Here is a 22,447-nt window from a genome sequence, read left to right as displayed (position 1 = left end):
TACTCCGACCGAATAGAGCTGGCGTTTATCGCGGGGAGCGACGAGGTTTTCACTTTCAATGTGAAATCGAGACAGGTTACGGGGCAAAGGAATAAATATTCATATACGAAACTTGGTGTCTGTAATAAAGAAGAGATAACTGCCGAGTACTAGTAACGAAACGACGATATTATTCATTGTACTCGAAACGAAGGAAAGATAGAATCGGTAAGGAATTTAGCGAAAGATAAAGACCTCGATCGAGTCGTATGAACGTTGAACAGGCGGAGATATTATCGTTGCGCGCAAATCTCGTTTCGAATAAGTGAAAACGCCGTGGATCGAACGATTCGTCGAATAGCAAGAGGCTCGAGGGCACCCACCCACGACGAAAGAGGAGATCGAAACGAAAACGGTATCGCGATGGCAAGAGTTAGAATGGCCATTCGCGATGACGTTTCCGCGTGCGTTCCACAGAGAGTGGCGGGCATAAAATCGGACTAAAAGTGCTGCCGGTCGACGGCGATCGACCTCGTTCACCGACGCGGCTACGGCCTCGCAGGGGCTGCTGGCATTCAAAGCATCCGAGCACGATTTACAACGGTTTACACGTCGAGTTATAACCGTTTAAGGGGCCGGTACCGCGGCGTAATCGTCTATTAAATTACAAACTATTCGAGAGATGGATACTTAAGGCGGCGCGGGCGCAGCGGCCGCGACGGTTTTACAGCCGGTTGAGGTAAACGGGCCGATCTCGATCGGCGATTCTTTCGCGCGTCGAGCACGAAAAAGCTCCGTGGGGGCATCGCCGGCGCGTATCGGGACATCGAGGGCCATCGAGCTTCGTGAATCGCGTCGTTCACGGCTTCATTCCTTTCGTAAGCGGCGATTTTACGATCGGGACGCGTCAACATTGTACGGGTAGCCGAGAGTTTCGCGAACGCGAGACGAGACGAGACCGCGACGGACTGGTGCGCGGCTCGTTGCCTGAGCCGGAATTTATTTACTAACCGGTTTTTACGCGGGGATCGAAAATTTCGCAGAAACTCGAGGAGACGCGTCGATAATACGCGGGTCGCGTAGCTGTAACCGGGACGGGGAGGACGCGTACCGGTCCGCGGACGGATCCAGCTTCCACTTAACGCCGCGGGGCCCCTCGCCCCGTAAATCCCACGGGTGAAAGTCAACGGCGTTTCGTATAAATTGCCACGGAGATACGGGTCGTCGCGTGTGTTCAGCACTTTATTAGTTCATAACAGTTTGCCGGTTAAGCGAACGCTGAATTCCGTGAGCTGTTTACATTTAATAAACAGACCTCGAGCACGCCACTGGCCTTTCTTCTCCAATCTCTCTCTCTCTCTCTCTCTCTCTCTCTCTCTCTCTCTCGCACAAGCTCCGGATCCATTGTCACCGAATCGTGCTTCTCTTTTTTCTTTTTTCATCAACTTGGACCGCGCCTCGCTGTGTTTTCCGCTCGTTGGACGCCCGTCGTCGGCCACCACTTCGGTTGGTTTATCTTGATTCTCGGAAATCGTGATAGCGCGCGCGAAACGAAGGAAGGAAATGAACGATGAGAGATTCGCGGCCGGATCGCGTGTGGGCTCGCGATTAACGGGACGAGGTGTGCCCTGTCGCATTTCTTTCGTTATTTTCGGAACAATGAAGTCGTTGAGTTATACGAAATTTTCACGAACTAGCTGCAGGCTACTCTGGTAATTGGATCGTGTAACTCTCCGAACTGTTGTTACCGCAGCGTGAAAAATTTGATTTCAACCCGGCTCGACTGAAAAGAGGACGGAAAGTTTATCGAGGCTGATTCGAGGAATCGAAACCGCCGCGTCATCGCGGAGGCTAGAGATTTAATTATCCCTCGTTGAAATCCTCGGTGCGTATTGCCCTACAGCTTCGTTCGAGCTGCATTCCCGTCGACCCTGTGTGTTCTGCGGTCGGGCCAGTCCTCCGCGTTCTCGTTCTGCGTTCTACCTCTTCGTCCCTCTCCAAGCGTCGAAACCGAAAGTAGCCAATGAAGAGGACGCTGGGCGCGTATAAACACGTATAAATTAGCTTATTTAGAGTGCCGGTTAGCGTTAGCCCGAGGTTAATGAAGATCACCTGGCACGATGCGCGGTCATTTGCATAAAAGCATTTATCAACGCAAAATAACGAACACGTGGAATTGCCGCGAATCCCTTTCTCGTCCTACCCGCGATGCACGCCCACCTAATTTTGCTTGGCTACGGACGTTGCGATTGTCAAATCTCTCTCTTCCTCTCTCTGCCCCTCTCTCAATATTCCTCACCCCTTTGCCCCCATCCTGCGCCCCCCTCGTCTCTTCTACCCGTCCCACGCCGCAACGTCCCGAGAATCTCTGCTCTCTTTCTCTCTCCATCTCTCTCTCTCTCTCTCTCTCTCTGACTCTCCTCTGCTCGTCGGTTCTTGGCGTTCGCCTCGAAAGAGACTCGAAACAGTTTCGGTGAAATTGCTGCCGCTGACCGAGGAGGATCTGCCTCCGGAATGGCCGCAGCACCCCGGAACACTGCGCCACGGATTCGAACGGCGGACCAACGACTCTCTTTTCCCGGCTGACCGTTAAACACGATGGCCGGACAAGTTCGAGTTCGTCAGTCCCTTCGACGGACCTGCGGATCGTCTATCCGCTCGCCCTCGGAACCAGTTGCCCCGAGAGGCTACGACCGCAAGAAAAAAGTCGCCATCCGGCGGAGACCAGGCTGGGACCGGATTAAGCCGTTCTATTCGGGACTCGCGACTTCGAACACTTTCGACGGCGATCCCTCTGCGGAGGAGAGCGAGATATTCTTTGTCTCCATCTCCGTGATTCAGTGACACCAGCGAGAGATTTTCCTTTCAGGCTGAAACGACGCGCACGTAATAGACAGCGAGTAGTAGTATTCAATGTTACACAGCGGGTAGTTGATTGACTAGAAAACGGAATTTATTTGAAACGAGAATTGTCATCCGCGGGAGAAACGATGCTCGTTTTGTGGAACACGTATACGACACCTATTTTGTAACTTGATATTATATTTAACGTACGAAAAATGGAAAAGACGAAGCCTGCTTGTAAACTCGAATGCAAGGTGGGGGAGCTATCGCGCAGGGGAGAGATCGGTTTCAACGTGTCTGGCTCCGATTGTTCCCCCTGGATTGGGTTCGGCTCAGGAATGGCCGGCCTCTCCGGCTAACCGTTAACCACAAAAGCTACGAGGCTGGAGATTGTAGGGCCGATGGAGCGAAGCTGTGCCGTACGAGGCCTTGGTAAAATGGCTGCACAACGGGCACGCGTGTGTCCGTGCGTCCGTGTACCAAGCGCGGCCGTGACTCGTCCTAGGGCCACGCCGACTCCGTCATGGCGTCCAACAAGTGACTCCACGAAATCTCGCGCGCTGTTCACGGAAAGCCGCTGCCTCCGGAATATTTAAAAGCGCACGAAATGGTTGTTCGATCGGGTCGCGGTGTAACGCCGGGACGTGGAACGTTGCTGAGAAACTAATTTTGGAGAACGCCTGGCGAAGCGGTCGATACGAGTTTCTCTTTTTTTTTTACACTCTTTCGCTGTTTTGGATCGTTCCGAGTGTTTTTTCGAATTTTTGATGCCACCTATAACGCGATATCTACTTCGATCGAATATACTTGTAACAAGTACTATTCTCTCTATTTTTTGGATGCCTCGTTATCAGCGTCCATCCACTTTCAACTGTTATTAGTCATACGAAACGCTTTTATCTCAACGATTCCGTTATCAATACGCAAGCGTAATTGCGTGTAAATGTTACATTATGGGACGGTATATTATGCTGCGCGCTCGTTAACTCTATACGAATTATAAAAAGCGGTTAACGCGTAATCTTTAAAAATATCTAGGCGGTAAATGCTAAAAGAATCGAGCCGCTTTATACACTTTTTTACCCGGCCAGCGTAAAACTTCAGGCCGTATATCTCTCCCGTATATTACCACCGCTGAATCGGCGGGACTTTATGGAAAAAGTGGGTGTCGTCCACTTTTGGCGAGCGTTTAACGCGCTTAACTCGCGCCGACTAAGAAATCTCCGGGGCGAGTGCATATTTTACGGTTTTTAATACAATGTACTCGGTGGCCGTTAACGTTTACGTTAATTTATCGGCGGCGGTACGGCGAAAAAATATCGGCACGCCGACATTATAAACGAAAGTGATGGAACGATCCTGTACGCGCATTACCGATGGCCATTAACGCTAATTGCCCGGGGAATCGTTATTTTCTGCTGGGAAAAGTTTGATGGCCGGGGACGCTCGTAAAACCGGCCCGATGCTTAGCTCCGGTTGAGATATTGCAAAATTAATTAAGAGCGTCGTACGGTACGCCGGAATGCACCGCCTAGATCGGACCGATAATGGCGACAACGGCCAGTTAAGTGACGCGAATTTCGCCGTTTTATTTCGTAACCCTTCACGAGCTGCGGAATCGATGAAACGTCTCAGAGCACGGGAGGCGAACGCCTTCCTCTTGTCTCTACACGAACCACGAGACGGTCATATTCGTGTATCTTTATTGTGGGAGCAGGATATAGGAAAGCAAGAAGGATCGTCGGTGAAGTGGTTATTTGATAGAAAAGAAATCTGAGCCAATCGATGCTCTCATATTGGAAAAGAGGAAGCGAACTGAAGAGAAGAAACGTCGGAACGCTTGGATGTTTTGCGGACGCTTTACATCGTTGTCGAATGTCGCGCGGTGAAATTGATTCGAAGGTTCGACACAGGGAATACAACGTCGGGAACAATCGTTAGCGAAGTAGGTATTCGACGATCTTGTATCGAAGAGAAGAAGCATCGAAACTCTCTGAAAAGTTTCTTGAATTTCTTAAATAATCGCCACGAATCCCGCGGTTAAATGGAATCAAGGGACAGCCAAGACACGAGCGCGCATAGTTCTGTTCAGGAATAAAACTTGGACGACGGAATATTCCAGCATATGGCGTCGTTGCGTGAAAGAATGTAGCGTCTAGCAAACAAAGCGATACGACTTCCAGATGCCTGAGAAACTTTTCGAAAACAGGGTTCTCGACTTCCAATTGGTATCACGTCTACCCACGTAGACGGTGGTATCAGTTTCTGTCGCGCGAAATCTCAAGTGGCACGCAACCAGCACGTACTTACTTACATGCCCGGCGATGAACGCGAGGAGACGTAAGAAGCGTGTAAATAGCGGGAGCGACGCTGCGCGTGGAAGGAAAACCACTCACCGGAATCATAGCCCGCGATATTCCTCCGCGATCGATCTCGATCGGTCCTCCAAACGGCTGGCGACGCGTGTAGGATCGACGCACAACACTGGGGCAAGGTGAAAACATGGGAAAACTTGGGCAAAGCTGTTCCATGGCCACCGATCGACGTACGAGCGACGCTTCGAGCGGTCGAAACCGGCGGCTGCTCGCGTTTGGAAGACAGAACCGCAGCCAGTGAACTTCTCTCACGTACACATGCGAGCAAACGAACGTATAAACTATACGTGGAGTACCACATCCGAGTTGCCAGCCCGTGGAGCGTGACCCCTCGGCGACAGCCCGGCGAACGTGTCACGCGTGTGTCGGATGTGGGACTAGAAATAATTGCGACTCACAGCTGCCTCCAGGCTTCTTCTTGCCGCTGCTTCAATTTCCCGGCCGGACGACCGCTCTGTACGTTTTAATTAAATCGAGCTTTCGAGCCACTGTTCTCCTCCCAGCTGCACGGGACAGACGCGATTCCCTAGCTGCGATTCCCACCAGAAAACATTAATTTTTCCATCCTGAGAACACTTGCACAAACGCGAACTCGCCGCACGGGTTTTGTTTTAATCGCAAACGTTTCGTAATACGTTCGAACGACCACCGGTACACAGATGCGACACGGACGACGCACAGATCCTGTAGACGGCGGGCGTCTTACAGGTTACGAGGCGCGATCCGTACTCTGACAGCGGGTGCCGGCAATTCGGCCGATACCGAGATGACGTCCGCGTGTTTCGTAGACAAACTTCGTCTGCGGAGTGACAGAAGCGCGGCGTGACGACACACATACCGGCCTAAACCCTGTCACAGAGAGGCACACCGATAGAGCCGCGCCACGGAAGAGAGGACGACGGACGAGAGGCATCGCAGTCAAGGTCCGGCCCGACACGAGGGCTGATTACCCCTTTACGAGGAGCCAAGGCCTCGGGACGGATGCCTATCCCGGTAGTTACCCGAGGGGTCCCCGTCACCTTGCGTCCTCCTCTTAAAAGCACCCAATAACGCGGCCAGCCCGGTCTCTTTTTTCCCTTCGCTTCTTTACGCTTCACCCCGTTCGGCATCCCCCCCGATTACTTACTACCTGAGGTGGAAAAAGAAGCCTCGCATAATCCCGGACGCTTAGCTGCCTCCGCACAGGCTTGCTCGTTAACCCTTGACGCTCGAAGGACGCGAGGAAAAAAGAGGCTGCGCGTTTACGGAAGGAAGGGTTGCCGTTTGACACGGTGGTGGCTCGGCCTTCACGCGGCTCGGTTGTAAAACGCACAAAACAACCCTTTTTTACTGTTAGATGGACGACGACGATCCGCGACCTTGGCCACTGTCTACTCGCTGCAAGGGTTCTTTCATCGCTTCGTTTTTTTTTTTTTTTTACCTTCTCTACCCCGTTCTCGAGGTCGCGCTGGTCGTCTGAAAAATTGACGGGACGAAAGGACCGTTTTACGCGTGACCGTTCGAACGGTCCTACGCGACGACTAAGCTGAGAAGCCACTATTCGAGGAACCGTTAATCGTGAGATTCGACTTCGAAAATATAAACTCCAGCGAGAGAAGTTGGTGCGAGGGTGCGCGGCGAGTTACGATATCGACACGCGAACGGCCATTTTCGCGCGGAGTTCGTCGCGGGGAAGCTACTATTTTCTCGAAGATATCGCGTAGCTAACTTCCCCTTGGCAGTCGGGGGATACGAGAAAAAAAGGGGGACAGCTTCTTCGAAAGTTCGTCCCCCGTTCGTCGTCGAGAGACAGCCGCGTATAAAGATTAAATTACGCAACGTCGCGCCGTACGTATGCACGACTTTATCACCGTCGACCACCGACGAAACTCCTCCCTCTCGCTCGTCCACCTCGAAATTATTCGTTCCAATTTGCATGAGCATCGAGGACGATCGTAATTTAGTCATGTTAGCGACCATCCGCGATGCCTCCGCGGCGGGACCGCGTGGAAGAGGTAGCGACGTTTGCGACAAGGTCGCGCGGTATTTTCGTTCACTCGAGAGCTACGGGACACCATTTTATCTAACGCAGCGTCGAGGAACGAGTCAGAAACGGAGAAGAAGCCCGTTCGTACGCACGTTGCTCGGTATTTTGCGTTAGACGACTCGCTAAACAGTGAGATCGCGATCTCTCGTTTTGGAGTAATTAGTCGAGTGGCGGATGTACAGAGTAATCATCTTGTAGAACGTACTCGAGAGCGTAACACGGTCCGTTGATTGTGGAGTATCGCAAACGTGGCGTGAAAAAAAAGAACATTTGTTTTAATCACGCTTTCCACGGGGCGTTTGAATTAGAAAATTAACCGAGATGCAACGGGCTAATCTTGCGATGCTCCGCGTACCCGGTGTTGTCTACATAAACATTTTCTTACGGGGAAAACATCGCGTGAGATACGCGTTGCGAATTTTACGCTGTGCAAATCTTTCGACTATTAATCATCATCCAAAGTAAACATACATTTACCAACGCATTCTTCAACGTTGTCGCTTTCACCGTTATCCTTAATGTCCCTAGAAATAGAACGTTTTCGAGCCAGTGCTACGAATGCAGCCCATTAATCATCGCCCTTGTATTTCCAACCTCTCCAAGTTAGACTCTTACGCTCTCCTTTATATTGTCTACACTTAATTTCCCCCTGAAATTTTCCATCCATCGAACCCATCTTCCCTACTTTCAGCTACATTCGTGCTCCAAGTATCCCCAAAGCCTGTGAAACCTCTGAACGAGAGAAACCGACGAACTGTGCGATCGTGAACGGATATCAACGAACGAACGTCTGTCGTTCGCTGAAGCGAGCAAGGCGATTTTTGTCGAAGGAAAAAAAGCGGGAGGCACTTAGAACTCGAGGCTCGGCCGTCCACCATCGAAACGTCAGGAGGCGATCTACCGCGTGCGTGTAACGCGGAATCGAGGTGATTTTCGAACGCACTCCGTTTCGCGGCATGATTTATCGCCGGGTGATTGTTTGTGTGCGCGGTCGCCGGTTTTATGCGAGCGTTTTAAATGGGAGATAAACATAAAGAGGCCTTTTACGGCACCATCAAATAAACAACTTGACTCCTCCTTCTGGTGCGCGGCTCTCCTCTCCGCTGTTCGACCGTGTTTCCCGGCGTTGCGCGGCCAGATTTTCGATACGTCGACTTCAACGGTACTTCGAACTCCGTTTCATCTCCACCGACTCGCGAGCTTGTTCGCTTCGAACGCTGATGGCGGCGATTCGGGTGTTGGAGAGTTCGAGCGTTTCAAAACGAAAATATGCTCCATCGGAGAGAGATCTGTGCTTCTGAACAATTAAAGAAAATAGATATCTCGAGGTTGGAAAATATGTTGGAGTTGGATAGAAGCTTTTAATGGAACTCCTGTACCGTTTGGTGAATAGTAGAATTGGAATACGAGAAGGTTCGGCTGTATCGAAGGGCACGTCGAGCATTATTAGGGGGGGTCGCGATGAAATGGTAGCGAATAAGGTTACAGTTTCGTCGAAACATTTGGAGAATGATCGCCGTGGAAACGTGATTCGTTCGAAATAACCGTGCAACGTTTGGAATATTTCGAATGTTTCGAGAAAGCAATTCGGTGTAATTGAAGGTACCGGACGGGTCGGAGCCGATCTACCCGCGGCCGCGGTATTAAAACTAGCGACGAAGCGAACATAAGCTCTCTCATTCATATTCATAACGTCGTTTCCCTCTCTGCCGAAACTTCGTAACTGTTTTGAAAGTGAACGAGGCCGGGAAGATTAAAAGCCACGTGAATCTGCAATCTCTCGAAAAGATTCGAGGCCGTAATAAAGATGGAAAAACGATAAACGTCTAATGGCGTTTAATTCGTCGATGAATCAACACGCTGGTCCGCCGGTGAAGAGAAATTTCAATTCTTCCACGCATAAGCAAATAAATCAGCGATCGACCGACATTAAGTTCGAAGAAATGTTTTGGGTACATAAAATACATTCGAAGAAATGATTGAAGCGTTGAAATATTAATTTCGAAAATGTTTACGTTCCTTCGTGGTCGAACGAAATCATGCGCCATACGTAACAGCTAATATTAATTACCCTCGCGTCCTCCCACCCTCCCGCATCACCCCACAAAACACATTCATCCCCTTTAACGTCGAACTTTCCGTCGCGGCCATATTTGAATCACAGTCTGTCAACAAATCGGTCGATCCGCGTCCCTCAAAATCGTGCGGAGATGATCGAACTACGACACACTCGAACCTCTCGTGACACTAATGCGTACGACATGATGCGATAACACTAATCAACGACCGCCAATCTATCCGCCCGTCCGCTACACGACTCACCCCAACCGTGCACTATTTTACTGAGAAAAAAAAGGTATGCGAAAGAAACAGGAATGAAACGATCCATCGAACTCACCGACGACGATGACCAGAGGAGAGAAGGCAGGCGTCGTTTCGAAAGGGCGCAGCCAGACGTCGGTACGCGGGCACTAAGGGCGGCCATGACAAGCGCGGAATTCCAGCGTCGCGACGCTAGTCGGGCACGCGGCCCCAAAGTATCGACCGGCGTGCTGGCACAGCTTCGTTCCGCTCGTCGGAGAGAATCGAGAGAGAAACGCGGCGGAGGGATGGCGGAGCGCCGCGGAGGGATGGGGGGAAGACAGGGGACGCGGCGGAAGCACCAAGAGCAGGGCGGAGGGTGCGTTTAGCCACCACGCCCAACCCCCGGCGAGCGATCCGAACCCCTATCTTCGTCCGTAACCCACCCTCCTGGCGTTCACGAGAGAGAACGCTGCCACCCCGCTCGCATTACCATATATTTCCTTTTATATCCTTTTCCGAACCGCTCCGCTCTGGCCCTCTCGTGCACCCACCACCCACTCACCCTCCTCGAGCGCGGCGTGTCCTTCCTACCTTCCGTTCGCTCCCGATCGCACGGCCCTCGTTCGATTCTCCGCCACCAGTCGCCTCTTCTCGCTTCGTCACCCCCGCGATTGCGAGCGTTCCATCGCGCGCCGCCTGAATTTACGCGGAACCTACCAGCCCGCTTCCGGCTGCTCTCTTCTCGCTTTTTCTCCTCCTCGATCGCGTCCGCGAGAATTCCGAGATCAACGCGTGTGCTCCAAATTTCATCGCTGATTTATTTATAGCGTTCGAGCGGTACCTGTTACGCGATGACTAACTCGCGATACCGTTTCGATCCTCGCGGCTCGTCACGTCCCGGTATTTAGCGCGCGGACCGCTTCGGACCGCGCGAAACTCGAGCAGAACCGTGCGAGCGGCGAGTCGACGCGAGTATTTTTATCCTTCGGCTGCGTATTCGTATTCGAAGACGGCGGGACCACGCGCGATAGAGCGCCGCGACGTCGACCCGCGATGGTCAGCGGACGGGGTGAGCCTCCAGCGCGCAGGAACTTTCAGAGATTCCAGCTGACTGGAGAGTAATGGTATACGATTTCCCGTTCGCGTTCACGAGACGTTACTATTCAGACGTGTAACGCTTCTGACACTTCCAATAGTCCCAACGTGATCTCTAACTCGTGCTGCTTCTCGTTTCCTCTCGCCGCGCGATGCTGTCTCGCATCGTTGGATTTTAAAGTTTCTTCCGGAAGCGTGGCGACATTCTTGGCCTACTATTTTATGTTAATATCGTTCGGTTGACGTTATTATTCGTTGTGGACTACCAGCACCGAGTTTTGTGGGCTATTACTGTACTACGCGCACTTCGTTCGTACATATTTTCACTTTTATAACGTCTCGAAGTAGATCTCGAGATTACTTTACGCGTGGCGATATCCACTTAATATGAAATATCTGTGTTTCACTGTAGCTATAAATAATCGGCTGTTCCATGTTTCTTCGCGCGCTAGGCAAAATTATTGTCACCGATTCCTACCATCGGTAGCTACCAGTCTTGGAACGGAAACTTGCTGTGCAAAACCGTGTACAGTTTGGCAATTGATCTTCTCTAGCTCGAGACACGATCCGTGGGAAAACGACCGTCCATCGTCCCACAAGCCTTGGCTAAAGTTTTCGAAACTCTCACTCTTGCCTCGCTTAAGCGATAATCGGTAACTCGAGAGTTCACGTTCGTAATGTCGTCATCTGTAATTCAGAGTTACGTTTTTATCTCGCTCCTAGCTATCGTTCCCTTCCTCTCCGATGCTGCAACGTATATAGCAAATGAAAAGCGAGAAAAGGGAGGAAGATAAGGAATCCGTACCCGATCCTCATTCGACTGTCGCAACGTCGACCGGTCGATTTTCGTTCCAACGATATTACTGGCTGGTATTAAGGATTCCAGAGCCGTGTCCCGCGCTTATCCGAACGCAATCCTCCCGATCCCATCGCGCAGCTACCGTGGACGACGGTTTTCATTCGCGTCGTTGTTTATTAGCGGACGTAACCTAATCGCGGTTGAATTTTTTCGCTACAACCTCCGTCTACCGCGAGTGCCGCCGTGATTACTGATAAGCTTTCAATTTTGCTAACAACCTTCCGTCTGAGAGCTGCTTCGCGTTCCTTTTCTTTTTACCTCCCTTCCCGCTGCACCCCTTTCTCGCCGGCCGGCTCCATTCTCGCTGCTCCTCTTCCCGTTCTCGCTACTTCTGCCACGCTTGCGTGACTCGCCACATGTAAATTACCGTGATGCAATCGTGTCGTCCGTGCGATAAGGTGTTTCTTCTTTTTTTGCAGTTCGCGACGCGACCTTTTTTTCTCTTCGTTCCCCCACCCACCTCCCCTGAGGCGATTCTTATTAATCGGCCAGCGAGGTGTACGCGCGGGTAATTGAAATGCGAAAGGTTACGCGCGATTCGGACGGTCGATCGGTGGAAACGGAACGGCCGCGTTAATGGCGCTCGACGCGGGACAAATAAGCCCGCGATAAACCGTCCTCTCCACGCGGAGACGTCTGCGAGTTATCAGCGAGTTATTTTTTATGGAAGTTCGAAATACATTCGCGGGACGCTGTCGAGGTGTGCGTAACGGCCCATAAAACACTCCGTCGTCCACGGAGTTTCGCTTACGAAACGGAGGAACGTTTATTTTCGCCCCATTAGAGGCGGTAAACTGCGGAACGATTGGCTCGTTATAATTATTCAGCGGTGAAAACGAGGTCGACGCACCGTAGATTTTCTCGCGTCGCGAAATCGTTCAGGGTCACAAATTTATAGGTTTTATATCGACTGGATCTCGGGAGTCATATCCACCGCGAGTGGTTCTCTCTTTTATTTTTCATCGTATATAAGAATCACGGTTGTTCTGTTTCCTTTACAACCCTTGCGTAACGCGAACGAACGGCGGACAGTCCGCAGTGACGCAAAGTCCGTCGTCTCGCTTTAAACGCGAACCTTGAAACCCTTTTCTCGACCCCTCGAGGCGGACGTCCTTGGACATTCGAGGAGTCCGTCGAATTTTTCCAAGACTGCACCCGGTCAGGCACGACCTTGAAATCGACGCTCCCACCGTAAAACCCGCAGGATCCCCCCCGTACTCGTAATAAAGCTAAAGAACAACCTGACTTTGAAAACAAACTTCCAGACGTTTCCACAATTATTATCATCGTCCGGGTAGGAGCGAACGGAAAGGACAGACAAAGCTGAAAGAGGAGAAGAGAGAATCCACGCGGGAAGTTAACGCGCATACAACTTTCGGACGATAAAAGTAAGTAACTCCGAGAGGGCGTCGGTGGCCGGCTGGCGCGGACCAAGCGGAGGCTTTTCCGCCCGTAAATCGGCAGGATTTCCAAGGAGCAGTTATCGCGAGGCTCGACTCCGTATGTCGTGTGTACCCGTGTTTCCCGTATGCGTGCACGCGCGCAAGTAGGGCCGCGTCATCGCCGTTTTACGACACAAGGCCGTGCAATCGTGGCCGATCATCCTCCTCGAGCGACATCGTAAATCCGACGGGGGGGTGGGGGGAGACGGTTCTTAACCTTATCGATCGGCCGTAACTCTGCCGCGATAACGGCCGGCGAATGCACGCTTCGAACCCCCGTCGAACGGCCGTTCCACGCATTCTTCGTTTGGACGTGCCGCGTTCCGACGCCTCCGTCCCTCCTCTCCAACTTTTTCCTGCGCGTCGACAATTATCGAAGGATCGATCGACCGATTTCACCGTCGAACTATCGCGGCGAGGGAGAGATTCGTCGTAAGAGAGAACGTCCTCGCGCGGTGGAATTTTAACGATCGAGGGGACATAGCGGGCGGGTAAATGAAAAAATACGCCGCGACACGTTAATTGGCTATAACGCGCAATTAATGCACGTGGACAAGGTGCAAGAAGTAGGCGTAACGCTCGAGCGATGCAGGAGAGTGCGCTCGTGGTTGGAAAGGTTTCAAGGTTTTTAAGAAAGCGAGGCATGCGGTTAAAACGGTTGAATAAAGGAAAAACCACTGCCCCATGTGCGCAGCGAGCATAATGCACGAACGGCCGGCGAGATTCATGCATTCCACGGTCTACGTTGGCCACTACGTGCGGTCAAGAACAGTGCAAACGACCCTCCAAGGCCAACCACGCAACCCTTGCATAGGTCGGACTGTTTCTTTCCATTCAACGTTGCCTTTATGCTTGCCACCGTCGCATTGCTTCTCGTAAGTAAATACGTACGGTTTAACGCGTTAATTAATTAATTGTTATTACGAACCGATGTTAGAAGAACAGTAACATTTCCTATAGTTTCGATTTATACGAAAAAATTAGTACATTCCGAATATTTGAAAACGTTTTATCTGCATTCCTCGCGAATCGCGCGAATTCTGTTGCAGCGAACGATACAGAGGATCGTCGCATACTCGCGAACAACAACGACCATCTTTGTCCTCGAGCGTGGCGCAGTAAAAAGGTCCTCGAAACCGGCGCGCGCGGATTTCGAAGGCGCCTCCTCGATGCGCTATGAGGGATGCCGTTCAACGGTAATTCCTCGCGCGAGACAGTGGGTCGTAACGTTTTTATTAAGCAGTTAAAATTTTATGAACATTTTCGTGGCTACCGTGCCAGCCAGTATCGGCCTGCATTGTTGAGCGAGCCGCGGAACGATTTCACAGGGTTTCGTTTAAGTAACGACAGATGTCTCGCGTTACGCCTCCTCTCTCCCCGGTCGTTAATCCTCCGCTTCCTACTCTTTTGTTTCCCCGTCGTTTCCTCCCGTGATTTTAAATGAATCGTGTGCGTGGGCGGCAAACGTGACTCTGGAACGCGTGATCACCGCGCGTAACCATTCCGACGATGGAGCGTTTCATTCTCCATGGAAAAATATTAATTGCGTTTATCTTATCGGGTTGGATAAGCGTATGAAAGAGAAGCGCGAGCTTCGAGCTTCGCGTAAGACCGCCATCGAGCACAATGTGGACGTTGAAGAGCATCCTCGAGTTCATCTATTAAACGTTGCAATTTTCATCGCAAGTAAAAGTGCGAGAGATGTAACAGCGTAAAATGAAATTCGATTTATGTGGATACAGAAAACGGGATGGTTTTGTTAGTTATTCGATGGAGATTTTGCTGTTCGGACGATGTCGCCGATTTTGTCGCCCCCGTACGACCGCTCTGGCGTGATTTGCAGGAACTATGTGTCTCTGACGGTATCCCGGAAACTCCATGGAAGCATCCGGGGCATAGGGGTAAGGGAAGGTTCGCCGATCGGTTCCTGTCTGATCGGTCGGTCCTGCAGAGGGGTTTTGCGGTGCACCCAAAACAAGAGCAAGCCTAGCGTTCGACCACCCCTCGTCAGATGACGCCACTGTATCGCTCAAACTTGCAAGCCCTCTCCATATTTCGACAACCCCATAGGCGATACACACTGCATCGATGGGTTCCAGTTGCCAAGTTTTTTGTGTCACATCGCCTTGAATCGATCGATCCTTCCACGTTCACCGATATAACGCACCCTTAAAAACGGATTCGTCGAAACGTTCAATTGCTCGATTTACAATAATTTCAGTAAGTAATCTGACGCATTTTTACTTGTTATGGTATACCAGGAACTTTGCGGGTGGGGTAGAAATTCTGAATGAATTTCGCTTTGATCTGAACTCGCGTAGACAACCTTGAAACGAGTGAGGTAACAAAGCAAACGTTGAGACGTAATCGTCACCCGGCCATTCATGCGTGTTCGATCATTTATGAGTGCCTATCGTTATTCCGATCGGGTGCGTTTGAATTACAAAAGCATCGACAAGATTCGTGACCTCCGTGAGCAATGTAAGCTCGAGCCGTCTGTCGTTCGACTGGACGCTACGAACTCGAAGAATACCTGAACGTGTTACCGTCGACATTATAATTTGTTGGCATCGAATATAGATACTCGTTAAATATCGACGACACGGAGAGCACTTCAGTAAACTGCTCGAGCGTTGTTACAAAAGTTCCCTCGATGGGCACTGATTTCGGATTATATTCGCAAATATAATACGTCGGAACGGGTTGTCCCCGGATGTTTCTCGGGGAACGCGATTGAGCCAGAATCGAACCGAAGTCGGAATAAAATTTAGAAACTACCGCCTCGCCATCGCCGCGTCCAATTCTGAAGAAAGGAGGGAAATAAAAGGAGGACGGGGTGGCCACTCGAACACGTCGCATCGATAGGAACCTGGCGGCGATATCGTACGTTATCGTGAGTCGTGGGGCGGGCCGGAGGCTCGCACGATTAATAAAATTTGCGGCGCGCGTCCGTGCAATTTACGGGCCCCGCGTCCTTGTAAATTTCCCAATAACATCCGTTCCCGTTTCCAAAAGCTCGCGCCGCTTTCTTGGTCCCCCCTCGAGCGGGCCCGCCGACTATTTGCGGCGAAACGCAAATCGCCCGGGCCCGGAATGCGCCGCCTTTCTCTTTTTCTCCGCCAGACAAAACTTCGTAATGGCGCGCGACATCGTGGATCGCCATTTTCTGAGATAATATTTCCTCCGGACCAGTTCGAAGCGGTCTACCACCGGCTTAGAGACCGGGCACCGAGATTCCAGCTCCTCGATACGCGACTGGAAGCGAGGTTTCGTTATCGCGATTGTACCCGTTCTCCTTACGCGGTTTAACACCGACCCTGTATACCTACCTATACCTCGAAAAGATTCTCGAGTGGGTAGAGATCGGCGGTTGAGCCGGCAGTGAAATTAGAAATAGAGAGATAATCGTGAACGAGATTAATGTCCGTTTGGCTTTCGTACGTAATTATACGATCGATAACGTTCCGAGAGTTCCGCCGTTACACGTGTGGTAATATCAGCCAGCGGACGTTAATGAACACTCCCGCTAAGATCATTAACGTAATCAGCGACGTAAACCGGACTGCGGTAACGGACGAGCGAATCGAGAGAACCGAGAGGAAGCGACCATAAAAAGAAGAGAAGACGTACCGACAAGAAGGTGGACCAGTTCCAATAACGCGGCTTGAAACGACTGTATAAGATCACCGACTAACGAAGATTTAGAAAATCAAATTACGGCTAACGCGTCGCTCTTAAGCCTGCCTATAAAACACCCAGGCTCGCGTAGGAGTGAAAGGGGAACGATCGGGGGTGCGACACAGCGTGGTGAACGGGAACAGGATAATAAGGGAAGATGAAAGTCCTCCTTGTCGAAGGATGAGGGAGCGTAGGAAGGAAAAAGGAGATCAGTAGAGGCGAAACGGGACGCTGTTCGGAGCAAGAAATCGGGAAATGTCGGCCGGTTTAACTGGCAGTCAGCGGTAAAAGTAAAGTGGGGGTGTATCCACGCGTGTGCACGCTTCCCGGCCGGGCACATTTTATGCTTTGATGGCGCAATAAACCCGCGTAAAGCAGCAGTAAAACGCATCGAGTCACAAGTCCGCTCGTCCCGTCTCTCACCCTATCCCCGTTTCGCTCTCTCGCTCTTTCCGTTAATGTCGTTAAGTGGCCCGCCCCATTCGCGGCACCGTCACTGTCCTGCACACTTGTCATCCCGCGTTCCGGACCTTCCACCGCGTCGTTACGTCACCACGGCTCGCGTCGCGTCCATCAGACTGTCGCGTGCTTGCCCACCACGCCGATGGTGTCGGATCCCTATTGCTTTTTGACAGCATCTCGCGCGAAAACGCGGTACCAACTCGGTCTGCGCCTTCGAGGATTAATAGCGGGCACGCGTTTCGATGCAAGGATCCACGATCAGGCCCGATGCTATCCCCTGGGCTGCTGAGATGATCCAGCGAAGCGATCGCAAGACGATGAACAAGGCACAGTGACATCGAGCAACGCAAATTCGTCACTATCTTTCTGTTTGTTCGTTTGAAGAAGATGATTCGTTTAAGCAAGTTTGGATGCATCTCTGCGCTACGGGACGCCGTGGATGTGAACCCCGTGGAGTGCCGCGAGCGACCGTGCGCGCGCATCAATGCTATGGGTAATTCGAAATAACAAGACTTGAAAAGTTTTTATTTTGAACGCGTCTACGAAGGTGAAAGGAAGTAGAAAAGATCTATCAAAGTCTAGCAGAAACGATTATGCTGCTTTTTCACGGACCTCATTAAAAGAAACAATGATTAACAAACCTCGTGCTAATTGAGTGGAGTATCAACGTTTATTGTGCGAATAAAAACTTGCCTTGTAATAACGCGAACAGCTTAATTACTAAAAAAATACTACAAGGATGCGAGACTTACATAGTCACGTCGTAATTCTTAGACTGACAGGGACAGAAAAAATAATATGCAATCGAGCGATGCGGAAGGACTTGTATCGCTTTTGATATCTTTACGATCACTGGAGTTATTGTTCCGTTCGATACGGATGCATAAATAACGGCTACGTGAAGTATATCGACGCACGCTCGTATTTTCCAATGGGACACCGATTTCATTTCTATAATACTTGGTGTACGCACACTTTTCGCAGTTGCTGTATTTGGCGAGACGCTTGATAATTAAACACAGCCCAGTGAAAGCTCTTCGCTCCTTTTTTCCCTCTCATTTCGACGGTATTATTGAACGGGCCGTGATTGTTATGCTGTCAAGCGTACCGAGAGTTGATATTTTTCAATAGAAGACGGAAAATTATTATTACCCAGCCGGCGCGTTCCAGGAATTGACCGTTCAATCACCGGAGCGCACCATAATCACCGTATTCGTGCATCACGGTTTCACCGTACTTTCTCGGAAACGTTAATAAAATTGTACGTAATGACAGGCCATGCGTCCTGCGCGCCGGCAGCGGCTCTCGAGTGCCCTTCGCGAGCCTTTTACAACGCGAGGTTTGTTTAACAAATTACGTTACATTTTTCTATGGCTCGCGAGAGCACCGCGAGTAAAAGACGGTTTGCCTCGGTGCACGAGGCTCGTGATTAAAGTTTCGTACCGCTTTCACGAACGGCGATCGTTACTACCTATGCGCTACTCGAACGCCATAAATTTGATATACAGAGCACCGGTTGTTTGGAGAACGTTTGAGGAACTCGAGGAACAACAATATGCCGGGCACGAGGTGATCGACGTTGAAATTGGAGAAAAATGGTTACTCACGTCGGTGGTTCCAGCGTACTCCTCCCTTCGCGTGCGTCCTCGGCGAACGTTGGACGAAAACTTTGCACCTCCGGCGGTCCCAGCGTCGGAGGAATCGGTAATCCGCGAGATACGAACGGTCGAAACGTCACGGGATCCTCTCTTATCTGTGCCTCGTCGGCGTTTTAGGGCCAATCTTTCTCCACCACCTCTTCGTCGCGCTTTCTCTCACCCTTCGATCGCGACGATTCGTTTTATCGCTCGAAACGAGAGATTCAAGGTGACACTCGAATCCCCCGGACATCCGCGACTGGGCAAATCGTCCTCGTAAAACGTGCCCAGTTGCTGTTAATTTTTTAACCTACCTCCGATCGTGTCGGGAATCGGTGACGTTGGCACGTTTTACTGTCGCAATGTAAATTGCAACACGCGGCGATCGGTAGCTACAGCGTATCCTTCGACGTATTCGACATCTTAACGGTCACGATCTGTTCAATTATTTCTGAGATCGGTACGCGTACGTCGACTAACGATAGAAATTTCGTTTGTCGAAGTTCGAGTCGCGGGTGAAAAAGAAAAATTGTTGAATCGCGAGAAAGGTTCGATGGCACGTTGTAGGTAAAATACCCACGAAGCTGGGCAAATTCCTCCTCGCTAGGTAAACAGGTTTCGCGCTAGACAAAAGCGAGTCGGTAAAACAGTCGCGTGGAAAACGGGCCGTGGCCTTGGCGCGTAATCTGTCGTTACGCGTATTGCTTTTTAATTGTGCATTTAATTACACTGGCTTACGTATGCGACAGTTAAGTGGCGTGAAAGTGTGAGTATTGCGATTAGATAAACCTGGCAAAAAAAAAATGACACGTTATGACTATTTGCATAATGGATGCTAACAATTTTGACCCGTAATTATTATCTTTTAATAGTTCACACTAATATATTGTCTAATACAGCACGCACGATACACAGCGCCAATAAATAACGTCAACACGCTCTCAGCGTGCAGCGATTTCACGATTTTACAACGATTTTATTATTTTCGATTGATTCATAACGTTCAACGTTACGCTGAACGCACCGTTAATTTACCATTAATGACGATCGTTATAAACCAGCCGGACGATCGTAAACAATCAATTCGAAACAAATCATACGATACAGCTAGCCGTATAATGTTCTAAACGGTCGCCACTAACTCGAGCCATGATTTATTAACTGACACGTCTGAAGCGACGTGTATATAGTGTACTAAACTACGTAATACAGTATAACGTGTACGGTTAACAAAATTTATTTTGGTAAACCCAGAGAGTCCCCAACCTTCGCCTAACGAAATTATTATCTCCTCGAGCGGTATCGATGCTCGTCGGAATGCCTCGCGGAGAAAATCGACCGTTACCTTGAAAACGCTGCTCGATTACCATTTTTCGAGAAATTATTTCACATCGATCAGCTCCGACGCGATGCTAAATCATCGTAGTATACCGTGAAAGCAACGCTTCGGGTAACAACACGCTTCTCTTGCTAATTAAAATGGAACAATACAAATTGCAACAACGAAAAGCCTTCCAGCGCATCCAGCTCCTCTAACGAAACCGTTCTCGATCGAGGTTCGAGTAAAGCGTTACGCTTATCGTTATTATCTAACTGTTGCACGTTATCCAGTAATTATCGTACTAAATTACCGATTCGATCTAATATTTTATTCAATCCACGAACGATCAGCGACCGTTCAATTAATCATCGCTTTTAATTAGTTCAACTTCGACCATTTTCATTATTTATTGACTGCGCGATTAGCGATCGGGCACAGTAATTAGCAATTACGTACCATCGGCTTAATTACATGTTAAACACGAGTCGCGTTAATCGGATTAGTTTTTTGCCAGCCACCGCGGCTATACCGCGCGGCTCGAACCAAATCACCGCCACTAAAATTCGAGGACCGCTGATCAAGCGAAGAGGATGCCGGTACGGGCAGACGCGCGGTTCGGGAATTCTCCTTATCTCCACGAAGATGGCGCGCCAGGTCCCTCCGTCCCGATCGCCAGGGCGTCGCCCCCTGTTCTCGCCCCTTCGCACGCGATCACCCCAGGATAGGGACCACCGCCCAATTCCTCTTGGGCTTTTCCGGCGTAGCTCGCGCCCCGCTCCGCAGCCCTCCACAGGAGGATACGCTCGGACCAGCAGAATTCCACGACACGTCCGTGGTTCCACGAGAACCAGACCACCGCTTTATCCTCCTCGCATCTCACCCGTAGGCGCGCATACCAATGCGAACGTTTCCGTGCGTCTTCGTCCGTCTAGCTGGGCTGTCACGGCCGCAATTTACACCCCGTCGTGCTCAAGACAGGTATACCGGTCCCGTCCGTGGGCACGGGACGCGTTCGTGTGCGCGCACAGCCACGCGGACGATCGGCTCTGACCGACACTCTGTCGGCGGCTCGAATCGTGTCACGATCGTTCGAATAATTGGACCGGTCCTCTCTTTCCCTCTTTCCCCCTTTCTCTCGTTTTATTCTCTTTAGGTATTGCTCGAGAAACCTTTGTCTCCGGCTCGATCGTCGCGGCTTGCGTAATTTTAAGTTCGCTCGACTCGACCATCGGTCGCGGCGTACGTCGACAGGCTTCCGAGTTGACACAGTCGGAACGGAACGGAGCTCGATGCCAATACCGCGGCTTCTTACGGCGATTTATTTATTAACGAGTCTGTTAGGTATTTAAGGGAAAGTACAGGTCGAAGGGATTAGGCACGTCCGCGTCGCACCTGTCCACCATCTATTATACATCTCACTCAGCGGAGGTTTGAAAATTGCATCGGGTATCGAAGAACGAGTACTCGTCGAAGGTATAATTACACGAACGAATATAGCTAGCATAGGGAAGAAGCGTCTGGTGTCACGAGTTCACGTGTTTGGTCGCGTATAAAAAGATGGGTATAGCCGTCCGTCGTTGTTTAGGTCGTTTTCTGTATCGTTCCATCTATCGAGCCGTCCCGGCAACAAAGGCAGCCGAGGCATTTCTCTTCTTTTTGTACATCGGAGTTGCCATGTTGGATATCATCGGAGCAGGCGGTGCCTTAAAGGATCGTAGCGGGCCTCGATGCATGCCGGAGGACTCTCTCCGCCGAGGGTGGGACATTCATCTCCATAGATTAGCCTCCGAGACGCTACATGCCTTCTATATCCTGACGCACATCCCGAGATACCTGCGAGACCACGCCTGCTTATCCCCTGTCTAGCCTTTCCCAAGCGCTTCTGTCGACGACTCGAAATTAAGGGTTCTTGCGGGGATCATTTCTAATCGACGGGATAAATCAACCGAGGCACGATCGAATTTAATAGATTTCCTCTCGAGAAATAGAGGAGAACGACTAGGAGAAACCATAAAAATCGCCTGTCCAACGCCGCTGATCCGACCTTTCTTTTCATTGTGTTACAGGAGCGGATAGCAGCGGTCCAAAGGTGAGTAGAGTCCAGCGTACAATTGACAGAACCGAAACCAACCGAGGAGACCCGATTAGCCAGTCAATTAATTATAGCATAGTCACGGTAAGCGGATCGTGGAGTTAATCAAGATCGGTCCTCTCGATTGTCCATCGTTAAAACCGATCGCGGTGCTCGCGTTGCGTCACCAGCCCGCGTGTACGATACGAGCAGCCATTTACCCCTTGGCATTCGCTGTCTCTCGGCACGAAAGCAAACGAACCGCGCGTTACATTTCGCAGCCATCGAGCGTAACGAAGCCCGTGTGGCGAGCGAACGGACGCGCGAGAAAAGAGAGCCTTCGATCGATCGCGA

At 50.7% G+C, this 22,447-nt stretch overlaps 1 long non-coding RNA gene across 1 annotated transcript in view; it reads left to right on the top strand.

The window, feature by feature from the left end:
- Nucleotides 1-22,170, top strand: part of LOC143425290 (uncharacterized) — a 154,713-nt gene extending 132,543 nt beyond the window's left edge. The window contains exon 4 of the long non-coding RNA XR_013102018.1: nucleotides 22,089-22,170. This is a non-coding gene — a long non-coding RNA (uncharacterized LOC143425290). The remainder of the gene's footprint in view (nucleotides 1-22,088) is intronic.
- The last annotated feature ends 277 nt before the right edge of the window (nucleotides 22,171-22,447 follow it).

This window comes from Xylocopa sonorina, chromosome 7 (assembly GCF_050948175.1).
Source record: "Xylocopa sonorina isolate GNS202 chromosome 7, iyXylSono1_principal, whole genome shotgun sequence".
NCBI classification, from domain to species: Eukaryota; Metazoa; Arthropoda; class Insecta; order Hymenoptera; family Apidae; genus Xylocopa; species Xylocopa sonorina.
This window is presented reverse-complemented; position numbering and strand designations above follow the sequence as displayed.